This window comes from Papaver somniferum, unplaced genomic scaffold (genome assembly GCF_003573695.1).
Source record: "Papaver somniferum cultivar HN1 unplaced genomic scaffold, ASM357369v1 unplaced-scaffold_92, whole genome shotgun sequence".
Taxonomy (NCBI): Eukaryota; Viridiplantae; Streptophyta; class Magnoliopsida; order Ranunculales; family Papaveraceae; genus Papaver; species Papaver somniferum.
In genome coordinates this window covers 373382-380474 of record NW_020652304.1, presented here as the reverse complement: position 1 = coordinate 380474, position 7093 = coordinate 373382, and the positions used below count along the sequence as shown (strand labels likewise).

The window sequence follows — 7093 nt, the reverse complement described above, 5'->3', positions numbered from 1 at the left end:
TCAACTCCATTTTGGATCCTCACATAAGGGTCAAAGATAACATCTTCAACAGTGAAAGCATCTATTTTCTCCCTCATTCTAATGAGCTTGTCGTATTTGAACCTTTGTTGTCTACCAGTGAACATGAACTTCTTTCCCGTAGGGCCATAATCATGTGGTTCCCAATTAGTAGGAGGGGCCAGGCTAGGAAAGTGGTCATAAACCCATGCCTAAAAAAATTAAGTATAAATTATTTCCTCATGACTAAAAATATAACAAACCATCATATAATTGAGTAAAAATGTAACCAAAATTACCATTAGAATCGCAACATTCCCAGCAATTTCAGTAGCTCCAACCTTCGAGGCTTTTCTTAGGCTATCAAGTAGATATGCAAGGGTGGCAGTGGCCCACGAATTTTTTTTGATGTTGTCCAAATTCTTCAACAATTGTAGATAATGAACATTCACCCGATTTCCCGAGTTATCGGGAAAGAATATGGTCCCAAGAGAATACAACAAGTAAGCTGTGGTTGTACGCTTAACTGTTATTTCATCAATCACCTCACCTGCCTTTTCCCTCTTGAACGTTCCTTTAACTTGTTCCTCAGATTCTTCAACATTAGCTTTTTCAACGGTTTTTTTGGTTTATATGGTTCATCTGGGTCATAACCACCATCCAACTTAAACTCCATCTCAGTTTCATCTTTCCCCCACCCAAGTGTTTCTTCAACAAGAGCGTAAGGTCAGTCCATACCATGTTGTTGTTGAAACCTTCAAATACTGATTGGCCTTCAACTTCAAGGTCAGTAATTTGCTTCACATCGTCCGGTGTTATTGTCATCTCTCCAAATAGAAGATGAAATGTATCGGTTTCAAGCCAATATCGTTCCCTGAAGGCAGAGACCACAACATTATCATACTCTGTTTGGCAATTAAGAATTCTGGTCCCTAATCCTGTACTAGCCACTAGATTTCGAACCGCAGCACATTCTTTACTTAATGCCCAATGTTTAGCCCTTTGACGCTTGAGCAATTTTGTGCATCTTGCATGGTCCTAAAAACACAAATATACAAAAATATAAACACATATTGGTGAACTGAAATAAACAAACAAAATGGATCACAATCAGTTAAAAATTGAATGCTAAGAAAAACAAGAAAAATCATACCCTTGTCTGACAGACTTTTGCGGCCCAGGAATCTTTATAACCAAATAAGATTGAAGACTTATCTGGAGCCTCGCCCCAAAGCATTTTATTCTTCTTCGCTGGCAACAACAATTCTTTTCCTTTAGGAATATGTATCCCTTTCGGTGCGGGCTCCTTTCTCGGATTCTTTTCTTTCTTTTGCCTTGGAGGTGCAGCTACAACTACCTCTTTTACCTTGGTATTTTCTACCTCTTCATCATTTTCTACCTCTTCATCATTTTCTTCCTCTTCCTTTTCTTCATCGGCCTCCTCTCCATCATTTTCTTCATCTTCCTCCTTTTCATCATTTGCTTCCTCTTCCTCCCCTCCATCATCATCGGTTTATTTAGATTGTTCTTCATCGTTATTAGTTTCTTCCTCCACAATTTCATTTTCGCTGCCTTCACGGTTAGTTTAGACTCTGATATCTTCTTGATCATTATGTTCCACTCCTTCTAACTCAACTCCAGATTCAGCCACAGGTTGTTCCCTCAACTTAATTTCAAATTTATTATTCATCTTCTTCTCATTCTTGTGCAAACCTCTATTATTAACCCCTAAATGCTTGTCACCGCGAGGGGTGGGCGTATGATCAATCGGGGTTAAGTCATTTCCTCTCTTTTTCTTCCTACACAAGCATTACAATTGATTGATTTACTAAGGGTAAAAAAAAATATAGACAACAAAAAACAAAACAAAATGGTGAGACTAACCGTACCAACGATACGGTTGGTAAATAGTGAATCGATATCAACCGTATCAACGATACGGTTGGTAACTGATGTATCGAGATCAACCGTAACTACACTACGGTTGGTATTGTTATCTTAGTTTTCAAACGTAAGTTTTCTTTGGCCAAATACTAACATACAGGATGTTCTACGGTTGGTAATGGATGTTGAGTTACAAGTCGTAACTCAAATACGGTTGATAACATTGATGAAATTACAAACCGTAAAAACCAAATGAAAGTTACAGAACAATGTATGGTTCGTAACTGAAGACACGAGACTGACCGTAAGCCACTTACGGTTGCAATTAAAAAACGTAACTGAATAATTTTTCTTAAATTCAAGAACTTACAGTTGGTATTTCAGTTATTACGAACCGTATCATCAACAAATACCATAGTTACGGTTGGAATTGGAGTAATTATCAACCGTGCCTCACATGTAACACACAATTTCCAGTTTCAATTTCGATCCAAAACCCTAATTTTTCATACAAAACTAACTTAAATCAAACACAATTGACTAAACCCTAACTGGGTTTTCCGAAACATACCTTATATAAGTCATTGTGCTTGATTTTGACGGTTTAGGAGTTTCAAATTGATGTTCTTGACCTAATGGAGGATTTGGTTGATTAGAACGGCTACAATCTTCGTCAACCTTCTTCTTCGGCATCTCTAATATAGTTTTCAATCAACGATTATAAATTTTTCAAACCGCCGATGAATCAAAGAGGACGATGAAAAATCAATTTTAATGGAGGAGAGGGGAAGAAGAGAAGAAGAGAAGAGAAACTATTTTGAAACAGTTATGAATTTTCAGTTTCTATTAGGGTAAAATTAGGGGAGGACAATTCTGTATTTTCAACCAAAGAAGTAAGGGTAAATCAGTCCATTTAAGGTGAAAAGGGTAATCTAGTCAATTAACATCCCATATGGGACACCCCCTAACCAATTAGAAGGACATTGCTATCACACTTGCAATGTCCTTGCCGCCCCTATACCAAGGTCCCTCTCAAAGGTTTCCTTTATTGTTTGTCTAAGAGTCCAAGACCGGGTCTTATGGTCCGATCAAAAAAAAAAAAACCATGTATTATGGTGGTGTCCAAGTGATTCTCAATTGCCTTACACTTGAGCCCGGAAAGGGCCTAGGTCTAGCGGTTTTTCTATGAGAATACGGGGACGGCTAATGGTTAGTCGTTCTGTTCCAAAAAAAAAGGTAAGTCATTAACCGTTCTTCACCGTTTGTCCGAAAACGGTTATTCATTACTCGTTCTCCTATATTGACCAGTCAACCACCCGTTGAACTGGTTAATGGTTGCCCGTTCCAAAATTTGGCCTAACACACAAAAAAATCGACCACGGTTTCATTCAGTTCATATGTTCTTCCCCAATTTTTTCATCTCTTCTCACACATGAAACCCTAGTTAACCAAAAAAAACATCAGTTCCACATTTTCTGTTACTGGGTTTGTTGAGAAAGCTCTAAATTGCAAGTCGGACTTATTTTTGAAGAGGTTAATCATCTCAATAATCAAATGTAATCCAATTAAACTATAAACTCTAGTTTTAAAAAAAAATCAATTGAAAGGATTTTCATTAGATTTGAGATGAATAACATAAATTGAATCCAAGTACTATTAGTTACCACTTTGTGCAGACTTGAAGTTGTTAAACATTGTTAGTTTTAGGGACTTAGATTTTATGTCTAATCGTCTAGGTAATTTTTCCAAGTTATATGAATTTTTATATTTAGGAAAGAGATAATTTATATTGTATGTCTAATACTCTAGGTAATTAACAAGTTATATATATTATCATGGTCCAAAAATGCTGCACTTTTGTTGCAATCCAATTGCAAATGTTGGTGGTATTAAACTTTGTTATAGTTGAATTCTAGTGTCTACTTTGTTAGATGTTCACTATGACACTATTTAATGGCTACTCCTGTGTTGTTGTTAATTGAAGCATTTCTTTAAGGAAACATGTTAGAGCATTGCTCGGTCGAACTCGCATGCATTGCTATCTCAAGCATGTTTGTCAGTGTTAGTGATCAAAACTATAAGTCTTGATTTCTGGTCTACTATAGCTAAGTCTCGGACTAGGGTAGAAATTGTAGTTGAGCTCAAGAACTCCATGGCGATTCATCATACAAGACGAAGAACTATTCAAGGAACCGGTGGAACTTCATCAACTAAAAGGTATGTGGAGACTTGAACTTATCTATCACTCGAAAGTCTATTTATTCTATCGCCTACTCTTTGAGACAAAAGTCATTTGTTATATATAGACTTTGATTATACACATTTGGTATTTCGAGCCGAGTATACCTCTCCCATCTATATCTCGAAATATGTGTTCGTAAGCTTTTCGCTTTAACCGAGTTTATCTTTACCTAGTGACGAAAGTCATGATATGTTTCAATTGCTTTGACGAGAAATGGTGTAACAACTATATAACATCCTCTAAGAATGTTTCAATGATTGGAATGATAGTTTAGATTATATAATCAATGGTGGACATATGCATTGTTGTGGAAACACATTTATTTACAAGTCATATTCCTTGAACCAAAGTTTGCGAACTTTGTTGATCAAGAGAAACGGAATGTGGCGTGAGCCAAGTCCGCGAACCGGCGGAAGTTTTCGCCCGAGAAATTCTGTTGGAGTTTGTGAACTCCTTCCGTGAACTTAAGTCCGCGAACCCAGTCCGCGAAGTTGAGTAGGTTATATCTAAATATGTTGATCGTGAACTAATACTTATAAAGACTAAGGAATGCATTATGCAAACCGCGGCTATAAAGTTCATGAACCAATTCAAGTGAATCACATCATCTTTGCTTCAATTGTGGCTTGTGTAGTACATGAGATTTCTTTGCAATTTAACAACTCTCTAAATAGTTCATTTGAAGTCATTTGAACTAGTTATGGTGAATAAGAACATGGTTGATACGAAATGCTCATATGGCTAACCATTTGGTTAACTATTGTTGAACCAACAAGTGCATACGTTTGGGTACGGTTGACAAACCTAGAAACGTGCATTTAAATTGTGTGTAACAAGCTAAGTGTTCGATCTAACAGTTGAAAGATATTAGCTTGAATCTAATCAGGTTTTCATCTAACGGTGAATATTGATTGCTTTGTTACTAAGCTAACATTGATTGCAAACCCTGATTTGAAAGACTATATAAGGGGAATTCTAGTATATGTGCAAAACTAATCCCCATACATTACGTGTGATACTTGTTTGCGTGCTAGAGTCGATTCTCCTTTAACCTTTGGTTTTATTCTTCTAAAACCAGGTTAACGACTTAAAGACTTTATTGGGATTGTGAAGCCAGACCGATGATACTTTTATCGTAGTTGTGTGATATGATCTTTCATCTTCTATCGTACGACTTAAAAAGTAATCACAAACATCTTCGTCTCATTATTTGTGATTCCACAACATCTTGTTTCGCTACCATACAATTAAGATTGTTGTGAGGTGATTGATAACTCTAGGCTGTTCTTCGGGAATATAAGATCGGATTATCAATTGGTTCCTGTTCACCTTGATTATTATCAAAAGAATGAACAAAACCTTTAGGGTTTATCTATGGGAGACAGATTGATCCTTTGATAGACATGTCTGTGTGAGACATATTTTTTTATTATCAAGTCTTCGACTTTGGGTCGTAGAAACTCTTAGTTGTGGGTGAGATCAGCTAAGGGAATCAAGTGTGCAATATCCTGTTGGGATCAGAGGTGTAGGGAGTACAACTGAACCTTGGATCAGTGGGAGACTGATTGGGGTTCAACTACAGTCCAGTCCGAAGTTAGCTTGGAGTAGGCTAGTGTCTGTAGTGGCTTAATACAGTTTGTGTTCAATCTGGACTAGGTCCCGGGGTTTTTTTACATTTGTGGTTTCCTCGTTAAAAAAATTCTGGTGTCTGTGATATTTATATTTTCTCATTATATTGTTTTATCTTTATAATTGAAATAATACAGGTTGTGCGTTGTAGATCATCAATTAGAATATCCAACCTTTGGTTGTCGATTTTCATTGATTGATCCTTGGATATTGGTCTTTGGTACCATCCAAGTTATTCCTTGTATTTGATTATGACTCGCTGATTTTATTAGCTCGAGTAAATCAAATCAATAGAGAGATATAAACTCGTTGATATACTTTTAATTGATTGAGTCTTGTTGATTCTCTTAAAAGTTTATTCGAGTTTGTCCATACAGATTGTTAAGCAAAATATTGGGTGGTATTGTTAGACCCCCGCTTTTTCAGTTGGTATCAGAGCAGGCAAACACGTTCAAGACCTTACAAGTCTGTGTTTGTAGTGATCTGACTCTATGGACAGAGGTGCTATCTCTATTAACGTACTACCAGTCTTCGATGGATCTAATTATGTATGGTGGAAAATTGTTATGCGATCTTTTCTTCAAGCACGTGATTTTCAATCATGGGTGTATGTTGTTAATGGTTATGATTCTCCCGTTGTGGCAGTTGGAGATGAAAACATTCCCAAGAATATTGGTGAATACAGTCCTGCCGAGATACTTGATGCAAAGCAAAATTCTGATGGATTGAATATCATCATACATGCCATTACCTCAAATCTTCAGCACCATGTGTCAAATTATATTAGGTATAAAGATTCTTGGGATATCTTAGAAACCGTATTCGAAGGTAACTCCAGTGAAAAGGAAACTAGGCTTCAAAACCTTAATTCTGATTGTGAAAACCTTCGTATGACATATGAAGATATATTTGATGATTGGAGTACTTGGAAGTGACGAAGATTTCGAGTAATTTTGAATATTAGGCATGTGGAATAGGATCTACTAAAGTTTCATTATCTTTTATGTATTCCATATGTATTGATAATTTTGTCATTAAAATTGATAAAAGGGGAGATTGTTAGAGCATTGCTCGGTCGAACTCGCATGCGTTTCTATCTCAAGCATGTTTGTCAATGTTAGTGATCAAAACTATAAATATTGATTTCTGTTCTACTATAGTTAAGTCTCGGACTAGGATAGAAAGTGTAGTTGAGCTCAAGAACTCTATGGCGATTCATCATACAAGACGAAGAACTACTCAAGGAACCGGTGGAACTTTATAAACTAAAAGATATGTGGAGACTTGAACTTATCTATCACTCAAAAGTCTATCTACTCTATCTCCTACTCTTTGAGACAA

The 7093-nt window shown here is 36.5% G+C and overlaps 1 long non-coding RNA gene across 1 annotated transcript; it reads right to left on the bottom strand.

Moving 5' to 3' along the window:
- Positions 1 to 985: 985 nt before the first annotated feature.
- Positions 986 to 1258, bottom strand: LOC113346080. The gene is made up of 2 exons (XR_003358385.1): positions 1151 to 1258; positions 986 to 1035 (listed from the first exon to the last, which is right to left on the bottom strand). It is a non-coding gene; the product is annotated as an uncharacterized LOC113346080 (long non-coding RNA).
- Positions 1259 to 7093: the final 5835 nt, after the last annotated feature.